Source organism: Myzus persicae, unplaced genomic scaffold (assembly GCF_001856785.1).
Source record: "Myzus persicae strain clone G006 unplaced genomic scaffold, MPER_G0061.0, whole genome shotgun sequence".
In the NCBI taxonomy this organism is placed as follows: Eukaryota; Metazoa; Arthropoda; class Insecta; order Hemiptera; family Aphididae; genus Myzus; species Myzus persicae.
The window spans coordinates 7,024-19,339 of NW_019101513.1; the positions used below are offsets into that span (position 1 = coordinate 7,024).

At 31.9% G+C, this 12,316-nt stretch overlaps 1 long non-coding RNA gene across 1 annotated transcript; it reads right to left on the reverse strand.

The window, feature by feature from the left end:
• Positions 1-261: 261 nt before the first annotated feature.
• Positions 262-3,445, reverse strand: LOC111029408. The gene is made up of 2 exons (XR_002604010.1): positions 3,359-3,445; positions 262-682 (listed from the first exon to the last, which is right to left on the reverse strand). It is a non-coding gene; the product is annotated as an uncharacterized LOC111029408 (long non-coding RNA).
• Positions 3,446-12,316: the final 8,871 nt, after the last annotated feature.

The following is a 12,316-nucleotide window of genomic DNA, read 5'->3' on the forward strand; positions in this document are numbered from 1 at the left end:
TCTCTATATTGTATAGTAATAATGTGAAGTCCAACTAGTATTGTAGAATGTACGATGGAATTTTTTTTTAGCATGGGATCGAGTACTCAATAAAGATCAAACTTATGGGTCGCTATTGCAAAAAGTTTGGGAAACACTGCTATAATGTATTAAATAGGTATGCATGCAGTGTATATACGTATTTGATCTCGCCAGAATGCAACTGCACTTGGCATCGGGAATATATACATATATAGAAAGACACCAGTGAAAAATAATATCCACGGCATCGCGTCACTTAATCGAAATGATAATAATGTTATCTGTTAGGCATATTGTTAATCAAACAAAACAATAATCCAAGCGGGCACTGCAGCCTGCGACGAGCATGTAGATCCCCGAGTCGCTCACTCAAGGAGGTTGTGGTGGCGCCAATTTGAACATCACATCCAAATTGAGTGAGTAACTCTGAATATCCATTGCGTTTTATATTGTTTATCATATTTTGTTATTTTAATAGTTTTTTTTTTTTTTGAAATTCATAGAAATAACTTGTACTAGTACATCGGACAAATTATTGTAAATTCTTTCGGCATCCCATTCGTGACGTGTCGTCACTCCGCGGTGTCCTCGTTGTGGTCGTCTTGCGGTATATGGAAGTGTGATGTATTCCGTTCGCAGCCAATCCGTTAGTGGCCGATACCTACGTATAAAATATTGGAAAAAAGTTCGTATATACCCTGCAGAGTGTAACTGCAGCTACTATGTCTGCGAGAGTCTCGAGAGCGCGGGTAAATGTGCGTGTGAAAATATTGCGGGGCGGCGGCGGCATTATTTAATAATAATAAAAAAAAATATGTGTGCTTTAAAAAGTAAAAAGAAAAAACCACGTAAATGGAGTGGGCGAGGCACATGCGGCGACTTAATGAAAAGAGGACTTGGAGTGGCCGAGCGGGTTACATTCGCCTAAAAGCTCTTTACAACAACCCCTATTCAATCCATGCTGCTTGTGGCAGCGCTTATCTGCGTGTACATAATATCGAAGAATTTAAGAGCGCCGCCTGGGACATTCTGCAGTCGGCCGCCGAAAAGAAATATTATTATTATTGTATAGGTACAGTATACTATCATTATTTTAGTGCTCGAGTCGTTTACCGTGGACGTATCGACGAAGGGGTGCGATTTACGAAATGTCAAAGAGTCGAAGGCGTATGATATAATATTATATAGTTGCACCCTGCACCGAGGAAACATTATTGTTACGTATTATATTAGACGCAGACGACGTCGTATCGTCAGCGCGTTAAATTATACAGAGTGTCTCATGCCCCACCGACGACTTTTTAGTTTACTTTCTAATAAGTATTATTGGAATACGATTTTTACTATTTATAACTGTGTGGGAAAACTATGATATTATTATAGTCAATAGTATATTATACGATTTAATTTTTTATTATTTACTCAAAACTATTAAATATCAGTATTAGTATGTAAATATTTTACAACTAGAATTAAAATTGTCCACTATCAAATACTTAAACAGTTAGGAAAGTCTTAGAATTCAGCTATAGGCAGTAGGGCTTAAGTCAAACACATACAGTGAGACACTCTGTATCGTCCGATATCTGTGAACTTAAATAATAATAATAATAAAATAAGTGTGTAGGTATTAAGACTTTTACACACTGTGTGTATAATGAATATAGAAATTATTAAATATATGCAAAGTGTAAACATAGTATAATAATTATACATCAGTATCGTGCAAATTGCGGAACGTAAAAATATATGAACTTAGATACGACATTACATAAATAAATAAGGGAGAAATGTAACGAGTTGTATGTCTAGTACGTAGTCGTGTCGTATTAAATATTATAATAGGTACCATTATTGCCGTACGGATTACGCTGAGATTTAAATACAAAGAATCATATTATGTCTTATATTATACTACCGGGGTTAATGAACATTTGACATTTTTTGTTTTGTCATTTTTTTTTGACACGCGTATATTAAGTGCTTGAGCAAATGCATCGAAGTGAGATTTCTTTTTAAAATATTAAGTTAAAAAAAAAATCTGTATTATAAATGAAGTGGAAAAAACATCTGTTGTCATTTATACATTCAATAAACTATACTATATTATAAAATTATTATAATATATATCACTCGACAACGTTTTATTTGACATGTGTACTTCAGCAGCCTCATTTAAATGATACTTATCAAATTCAAATAAATTAGAACTGTTCGAGTGGCTTTAGGTACTGTTGTATAACGAATATTTTAACTTTTAAGCTGAATTAATATAAACAAAAATCTATAAAATACTTGTTTAAGCTTATATCATTATAAAATTGGAAAAAAAATAAATAATTTAAAAAAATAAATTTATATTCACCGAAATAATATAGGTATCAAAACATATTTTATAAGTGTATACATTCATAATTTGAACAAAATTATGTGAAAGGAAATAAATAACCTTACTATATTTTGTAAACCAAGAAAAGTGAATGCCTTTGTGCAAAAATCGAGGAAATCAGATATGTTTAGATATGTTCTATAATGACCTGAATTATATGATTTAAAATTATGCCTCACGATTTAAAACGATTAAAATATTCGGCACTGTGCTAAACATTTGAAATGCAATTTTGCTCCCTGTATAGCCACCACTTATATGCACTATGCTGTGTATATTATATTATAATTTACATAACAAAACTTTCAGGCACACACTAAGTTAGTCATTATTATTATTATTATTATTATTATCATTATTATTATTATTATTATTATTACTATGACTGTTATTACTATTTTGATTTAACATTAGAAGAACACTTAAATGTGCGCTGAAAAAACAACACTATATTGTTAGGGCTTACATCGCCAGCAGCCGCACCCGCTGGCACCCGCCTAACCTCTACTTGTACAAAATGATGCAGATGGTTTAGAAGAAGAAAAAATGTTTTGACAGATGATTTCGGGGACACCCCGTGGGCATTCGGTAGCATAATTTCTACATTTTACAGAAATAAAAATAAAAATTTGAAAATTCTACTCATATATTATGTAGTCACATTGCACTGTTATAGTTGTTCGAAATGAGTTTGTCTAACGAATAATTAAGCGTAATAACTAACTTAATAATAATAATAACAATAATTGATTAGGTAATCGTGCATTTTTATTTTTTATGAATAATATTCCAAAAAAAAATTTCACTTGGTGCTAGCTTATTTAAACTACATACCTATAGCTTATATGTATGGATACCTATTTATTTAGACTGGACCGCAGCTACGCGTACTACAAGTAAAAAGATCTAAAAAAAACAGTTTGCGATTTTTCGCGTATGGGTACTTACGACGGTCGCGTGTATACGTCCTCATTGTTCGTGCCGATCGCGAAGTGGCAGCGGCCATCCGTGCGGGTACATCCGTCAAGTGGTAGTGCTCAATTTCGGAGAGTCGTTGGCCGTTTATATAGCACCCACGGAGGAGACGCCCCCTCTGGTATTATGATAGCACACGCGTGCGTACGTGCACCGATAGCGCACACACGCAACTAAGTTCGGAGGGACGAATAACCGTGGACGAGGGAGGAAGGTCGACGGGTGATGGATGAGATGGGTGGGCGAAGTGGTGCACCGAGTCGGAAGCATATCGCCCACGCCGCGCCGTGTCGGTCCTTCGGTCGTTGTCTCCTTTCGTCCGTTCGTCCTTTTTGACTGAAGCGGTCATTTTTAAAATAACGATATAGGGTACACACTGCACGTGTTAGTATAATATTATATACCTACAGAATACGTGATCGATTTAGCCGGCTGTACAATAATTCTCCAAGTCAATTTTCGAGTTTTCAAAACAAAAATATTTAAAATTTACTCTTAATGCTGTAGACAAAAAAAGGTTATAATTATTATATAATATTGTTATTATATTGTTGTTTCTACAATATTATCATCATTTGGCTTATGTTTTTTTCTAAATTTTAAATACAAGTAATAAATACGAAGGTGGTTACTGGATAATTTTTAGATGTTACAAAAAGATTTGAAGATGAGATACTATTATGCATACCATTTAAGTTAATTAAATTATACATAGTAATGAATATAATGAATCATTGAAATATTTAATACCTGTGTATTCTACAATTAAATTTTAAAAATCACTAAAAAAAAGTGTAACCTTTGTATTTCATATTTTCAACTCCCATTGCAGCAGATAACAATAAACTAATAAATTTCAAGTTGAATATTTCTAGAATGGGTACTTCTAATCGTCTGAAACTTCAAAACATAAATTTCATAAACCGTTAAATACACTATAAATACTACCTATACAGTACAACTGTATTATAATGTGTACTCTGCGGACTGCAAGGTAAACGAGCTCAAAATTTGTGTGCTGTGAATACCTATGTGTTTTTTTCATCTCATTACATTTGTTCAATCATCTTGATTATGTAACTTTTGCCATGAATACTTTTGATATAAATTCACTATTCAAGATGCACAAATCGTATGTATAAAATATTAGTACATCAAGGACTTACGAGGTCTGAAATGGGTTGTTAAAGGTCTTATTATAAATATAAGTTCGAGTCGGCATTAGAAAACCGTTCGTGAGACGGACTGAAGAATATTTATTTTTTACTATTTCTGGAACTAGTCCTAAATTTACTGTGAGTGCTATATAAATTAACAGTAGGTACACCACGGACGAGCCCATCCCCGATTAATTATGTTAAACAACGCCTTTGCGACCGATGAAATAAACAAAAAAATTTTGTAATAAAAACCGAACTTCAGTAGTTACTATAATTTTATTTATTCGTCGCACTAGAATCTAGTGAATATATAGATCTTCTCGTTACATAATATTATATTAAGTTTATTCTGAGTAAGAACATAATAATATTACTAAATGTATGTAAGATCTAATGTACAGTATAAGCCATAAGGTGTAACACGACTATAATAGGTGTACAGGAAAACATAACATTTTCTTAATAGTTACATAAATAGCATACATATTTATATAAATAGATATAAATATAGGTAGATAATATGAATGTGTACAAGTATTATCATGGTATTATTACTTATGGAAGTGTATACATTTTTAGGCTTGGGAGTAAGTTGCGTCAAGGTTAGTGACTTACTCGGCACTAAAAGGTGCCTCAGACGATCGGATTTTGCCAGCTGATCACTGTGTTCTTCTTAGCTCAGTAAATATGACGGAACCGACGAACTGGTCGAACTGACCAGCTGGCGAAAGACGTCACTGTCTGTTTACCACAATCTAATTCTATGGATATATAAACAAACCAGTGGGCGAAAAATTAGATTGTCTGTTTGGACCCTAAGGTTTCGGTGGTAGTAAATAATAATCAATTTGTCGTATCTGTGTACAGCCATAATAAATAAATTTCAATTAAAGATTTAATTTTGTAATTTTTCCATCACAAACTTAATATTTGACCGTTTTGAACTTTTTTTTCATACCCTCTGTTAAATAGTTTTACATCATCCACTCGAACTATGTAACAAGCACGATTTTTTTCATGGCGTCTTCGCTTGTATTATATTATTTTTGGATTTTTATGATAGATGGAATAAATTATTGCTAAAATTTCGTTCGTGGTATATGATGATGGTCAATGAATATCTCAGATTAGGACACGCAATCTGTAGAAATATGATAATATATAATACATATTAAAAACTGATAATATTAAATAATACACTTTAAATTTTGGATTTCAAACGGTTGAGTATAAATAGTATAATACTATAATACTATAATAATAATTATTTAGATTTATACCACGGAAACAAGAACACTTTTTAGACACTCATATAATATAATGGTTATTTAGTATATGGCCATTATTGAGTGTGTTATGTTCTTATGTATAGTGTATGCACTAGTTATATAGTAATAGTATAGTATACTATATGGTTATAACCATAAAGGTATTGACGTTTAGTCTTCTTCTTCTTCTTATTGTTATTATTATAGTTTAAAATGTATTTCATTACAAATATTTAAGTTATAAAAAGAGAAAAATATAAGTGCACCGCAGCAGTTGATTCAAATTTGTACTTTTTACGTAGGAGACATGTGCGTTTTATAATAGAATATTTTCAATCACCAGATATTGGTTAAACATTTTATTGTTATTGTTTTTTTCACCTTTGGGTACCTTGTTTTTTTAAGCGGATATTATACTTATTTCCACGTCACCATATATTATTATTTATTGACTGTAGTCAATATGTCTCACACGTTGTCAACTCATAAACTAATAACAAATTTTAAATAGGCATTCATAGAGATGTTATAATATGGTGTTTTTAAAAATTTTTTTTTTTGTATTTTATACCAGTATTGCACAACTAATGAGCAATTTAAAATTGTTTAACAATTTCAAAAGACATTTTAAAAACCACATTAATTCAAGAATTATTTTGGAATAAATTACAAATTAAAGTCATGTTACCAATCCTATAGTGACGAGAAATAATTTAAATTAAAAATAATGTGTAGATACAAAGTATAGCAAATTATACTCTTAAATATCAAATTAATTTTCTAATAATATTATTATTACTAATATATTTTTTAAATACAACCCGTGTGAAATAGTTTAACACTTTGCGTATAATACTATGATACAGTTGTATAGTATTTATACCACTATATTATACAAACTCACATCTTTAGGTTAAAAAATTATGGTTGGTAAAAATGTGCTAATTTTATTTATGCTATTTTTTGTATTGCCAATCGCAGGTAGGTATAACGAATATTTTGGACCTCTAAGAGTCTGAGTTTTGGTATATTTTCAAATCGAATAACTCTAGAGCACTCGCGCATTAATTTAATAACGATCCTCCTCCTTTACATAAGGAATTCATATTTGATAATTAGGTTTACAAACTATGACAAAACAATGAAAACATTGTAATTTCTCCTGACTCGTTTTCATTTGAACATTAACGTAATTAGATTTTTCACTCCCCTCGCACTGTAAACGCCACGCTAACATTAAAACATTCATATATGCCACAATGATTTATATACTATATACATAGGGCTATCACAGCAGAAAAGTTTTTAGTGTTTTTTTCGTTTCTTGTTCGTATTGTTTACGTTTTTGTACGATTTATTGCAATCTGCATTGGATGGACGACCCAAAAGCGCAGTCTTAATACACCGGTATATGGTTATTGATTGACAAGTGATATAGTGTCGGTAGACGGTAGGTACCTACCTATATTTAGTATTTATATAAATAATTATGACACTATTACGTCAACTGAGTTTTCAAATTACACAGTACATATATATAATAAACATTATAATTTATAAGCTTATAGTTATAGTTGTATACATACAAATACAATATATTTTAATATTGGCTATAATTTCACACTTTCTCTAAGACGAGTATCGTTTTTTTAATATCTAAATTAGATATTTTATGAATACGTGTATAGTATTTTTAACACTTTATTCGTCATACTATTTTTCATAAATATTCGAGTATTTATTGCAAATAGTTGTTAAAAGTACTTCACCATTTATAAAAACATAAATATAAAAACACGCTCTCTACCCTATTACTCTATACTTTGTCTACGTATTAGTCGTTATTGACAAAAAAAATAAAGATCAATCAGTTCACGGGAGGAGGGATTGAATCTCCACTCAAAATCTGGAAATTTGAGCCACTATATTACACGACTGAATATTAAGGGATGGTTGTGCTAGTGCTACCGTGGCACCGAACCCTATGAGAGCCAGTATGAGGTCAGCAAGTTTTAACTGATCGACTACTCTTAAAAACGTGACCTCTCAAGAAACTGATCATGTATAATAGCATAGTTATTACTAATACAATAATAGAACTCGGGGCCTGATTTACGATTTTCAAAATATGGTGGTCAGGCGAATAGTTACTCTCTTCGCTCTGGGTCTATTACGAGTATAAAATATGTACAATACGAATGAATAATACATTTTCCGCCACTGGGCCACAGAAGTAACTGAAAAACGTATGTACGTTGTTCTGATTTTTACACAGGATGTAAAATAAATGTTCTAAAATTATAATGTTAAAACTCTTAGCTTTGCTCGTAAGCTTCATTCTCTTTTAAACTTTTTAATACAACAACTATCGAGACTCTGCTTTAACGTACCATGGCACCTACAGGCTATTACGTAATTTTAAACGTATCAATCAATGCTCATTAATTTATAAAATGTTTACTACTCCTTTTTATTGTATCGATTGATTTAATTTTGCCTACTGGCGAAAACATAAAATTAAGGTAGCCCAGTAATGGTAGGTACGGGACTATGTATACGGTTAAAATGGGGCAACCCATGCATACCCTGCAGATGCGATATCCCAAATTGCACCCTTGGACAAGTGTAGGTAACCGTATACCTTTGATGTTACCTATTGCTTATTTTTTTTAGTCGTTGCTAAAATGTCTGTGTGCCTTTGTCGTAATAAGAGCGCCCGAGCCACCGCAAGTGGGTTATTATAATATAATACTTTTTATAAATGCGAGTATCTGCTCGAGTAGTCACTAGTCTGAAGTTATCAACACACGGCCTCCGCCGCCGCCGACGCCCAACAAACGCTTGTATGTTATTATATTATAATTTAATTTATAATTTATCTAGTGTTGGATACGTACGTTCTTATGGCACGGCATGTTTATAATATTAATATACACGAGCAACACGCCAACACACATGACTGCATATTTTTTCCAGCACACACATACACACACTATTTTAGATTAACCAGACGTCAATCTATTATGTTATATTATTATTATATTCATATTATATTATATCGCCTCTGAATACTATACACTCCGCAGTGCATATTATAGCAGATGCAATATTGAGTACAATAATGCTATGCGTATAGACGAACGGGACCTTCCGGGAGGCGGTTAGCGACGACGACAAACAGAGTACGAGTTTTATCGGAATTTCTGCCAACGATAACGAATTAAAACAACCAAAAAAAAAAAAAAAAAAACCATACGTACACCCGATTACTTAGATCACCGCCAGACTCGTATGGCACTATCGCTCACACGATGCGCACATAATGATGTACAGTATATGCACATTTACATCGACGCCCTGTAGGACTATTAACAATTTTGAAAAAGAGAAACGATCGCATTAAAAAATTCTGCTAGCCTGCAGCAATCGAAACGCGATAGGGGTAGATAATAATTAATAACCTACGGCGTACTGCGCGATTGACGAACACGAATTAAAGCCAACATAGATAACAATTTTCCGGGCTTGCATGGTATTTCTCTATATCTCTGGGGAGCCGAGCTTGGGACGCAGCAGTATAGTGCACTCATTAATATTATTATTATTTCGTATACAATTTAAGGAAGGTATACACCGCGCTTATGTGTATATATATACGTATACACGCGTTCGCACTGATATGTATAATATTCATAATGTTATCAATTTATTATTTTATTACACTGAGAACTACCGCGAGTCCCCTCTACGATGACGGACGGCGACGTCGACAAAAGGACGACCTTTGCGAAATATCGTCACGGTCCGTATAGAGCGGCGTGAGTCGTTCAAAGGTCGAACCCTTTAAAAGTCGCGACCAGCTCGAGTTGTATTGCCCCCGAATTAATATCGTTATACATATATACGTATAGAGTGAGTTTTAACTATGTAAAGTAATGCACGTTACATTATTATGTGTGTGTGTGTGTGTGTGTGTGTGTGTGTGTGTGTGTGTGTGTGTGTGTGTGTGTGTGAGAAAGAGAGAGAAAGAGAGAGAGAGAGAAAACATCCGATTGTGTTACCTTGCCCTACCGTGACGGAATTATACGCGCGATTTCGCCCTTAATGATATTCTGCCCCTGCATGTTAGTATTATTATAAAATATGTGATGTACAACGAAGACGAGAAAAATCGTATTGAACATTTTGTACACTCGCGTTTTGATGTTAGATCGCTGCTGAATTTTACGCTCGAGGGCTATGGCAATTTGATCCACGATAATTACTAAAAGTCCTAAACACCGATAGTATAGTTGTGCACCTACTGCTGTTGAATATACATTTGGGAGTAGCCGACTGGGTTCCCGTTTGAAAAAGGTATTTCATTAATGTAAGCCGGATTGGTTCCCGTTTGAATTTACGACGACCCCACTACTGGTCGAGTTGGTTCTTGTTTCGTAACTATGCGCACATTTCCCTTCTCTATTTTACAAGCCTTCTAGTACTGTCAACTTTAAAGTAGGCATAGTTAAAAATGTGCATTAATCATTGTCGAAATGTAAGTTGATTAGGCATCGAACTCGGGTGTATAAAAAAATAAAATAAATTTTAATTTTAAATTGTTGAACTGGTAGGTTAAGTTAAACTATAATCTTGCAAATTTGAATCAAACTTTCTTCAAATATTCTAATAGTGTATGTTTTCCATTAGGTAGTGTAGTCATACACTTTTTCAAGTACTGCAGGTTGTTTTTTTCTTGTTTACTGTTAAATCTATTTATATTACTACTACGAAATTTAGAGTAATTATTTAATTTTTAAATACTATTTAAAGTCTCCATAAAATAAATAAATATCAGGATGGGTCCTGGAAGATTTTTTATATGATTTCATATTACGAAAAATTCTTTAAAATTTAAATTTAAACTATTTGACCCAAACGGAAAAAGGAACCAAATCAGCTCATCTGAATAAAATACATTTTTTAAACAGGAACCAATTCGGCATGAGGGGTACGGGCTTGGGAACAAATTCGGTACTAGTCATACATGTATGTATAATATAATATATAACAAAACTATACCTATAGTAATATATAATCAACGCTATGACTTAATTTGCCACTTGCCTAGCCTATAGAAGTCAAAAACAAGTTCAAAATTCCTATAAGAAAATAAAATCATTAAAACTAAATTGTTTACCTAAGTGTGTCCTAGGTTATCATTACATTTTTTCATTTTATTTTATTTTTATATACCTATTTTACCTTATTTGAAACTAAATTGTATCATTATTTATTCAATATACTGCCTCAATTTAAATTAAACGTATTCTCGATTATTTATGTTAAGATAATTGATATTATATTTTATAATTTTAAGTGATGAAAAAATGTTGTTTATTCATGGCACATCCCTATACTTCATTTTATTTATTTGACACAATATATAAAAAGGTTTGGCCAGTGTCTACCATTATAGACTACTATCATAATTTATTATAAATCAATGATGGTAAACAGAGACGGATTAAAGGCCAATTCCACCATGGAGTAAACAATTTTTTTCTAAAATTGAATCGTGTCTGAGTGTTTTCATGAGTATACATTTATTTAAGTAGAATTTACTTTTTTCGTTAAAATACCATGTAATAAGATCAATTGAATACTAAAATGTAATAATCCTAACCATAGAATTATATTAAAATAAATAGGCATAGTTATTATCAAGATTTGGTACGCTAATCGAATACAAATAAATCAAAAATAGTTTTTGCTATAATAAATAGAATTTATTATATAATATGTACAATATAAATGTAGCTTGTAACTTGTAAGTATTATGTACGAGGTATGTATGTGTACATAAATAAATATAATGAATTTTAATTTTAAAATATTAAATTGTTCGTACATTTTAAAATGCTCATAACCCGATTTAAAACTAAAATATAAAAAAGAACTTATGACCTATGTCATTAGCTAGATAACATTCTTACATTTAAATTTGGTTATAGATCAATTCACTCTAAAATTAAACATTACAGAGTTAAATAAATAATTCAAAATGTACTATTTCCCATGTTATGCGTTTGAAACACTGAGGTAAGGTATGTTGGTAAGGCGTCCTTTTAGAGTTAAAATAACTATAATAAGACTAAAATATTAAACTAATTAGTAAAACCTAACTGGCTATTGTGATAAAGTCAGGTCACATGTTAAAATAATGGATGGAAAAATATGGATTATGGTTTGAATTGCGTGGATTTATATCCTTATATAATAGGTACCTATAGAAATAATCTAACATTTTTTTCATGTGGTATTGCGAGCTGATTACTCCCGTTATCATTGCTTTTGCAATTATCATTACTGCATTAGCACCTAAACCACGGTCCCATTAAAGTTTATTAAGAACTTATTTAAAGTTTCTTATAATCATTACTTAAGGTAAACTAGGTACCACCGTCAAATACAATAGTGATTTATGTTAATGTTGTGCCATTGTTTCCGTTATGCTTATTGCT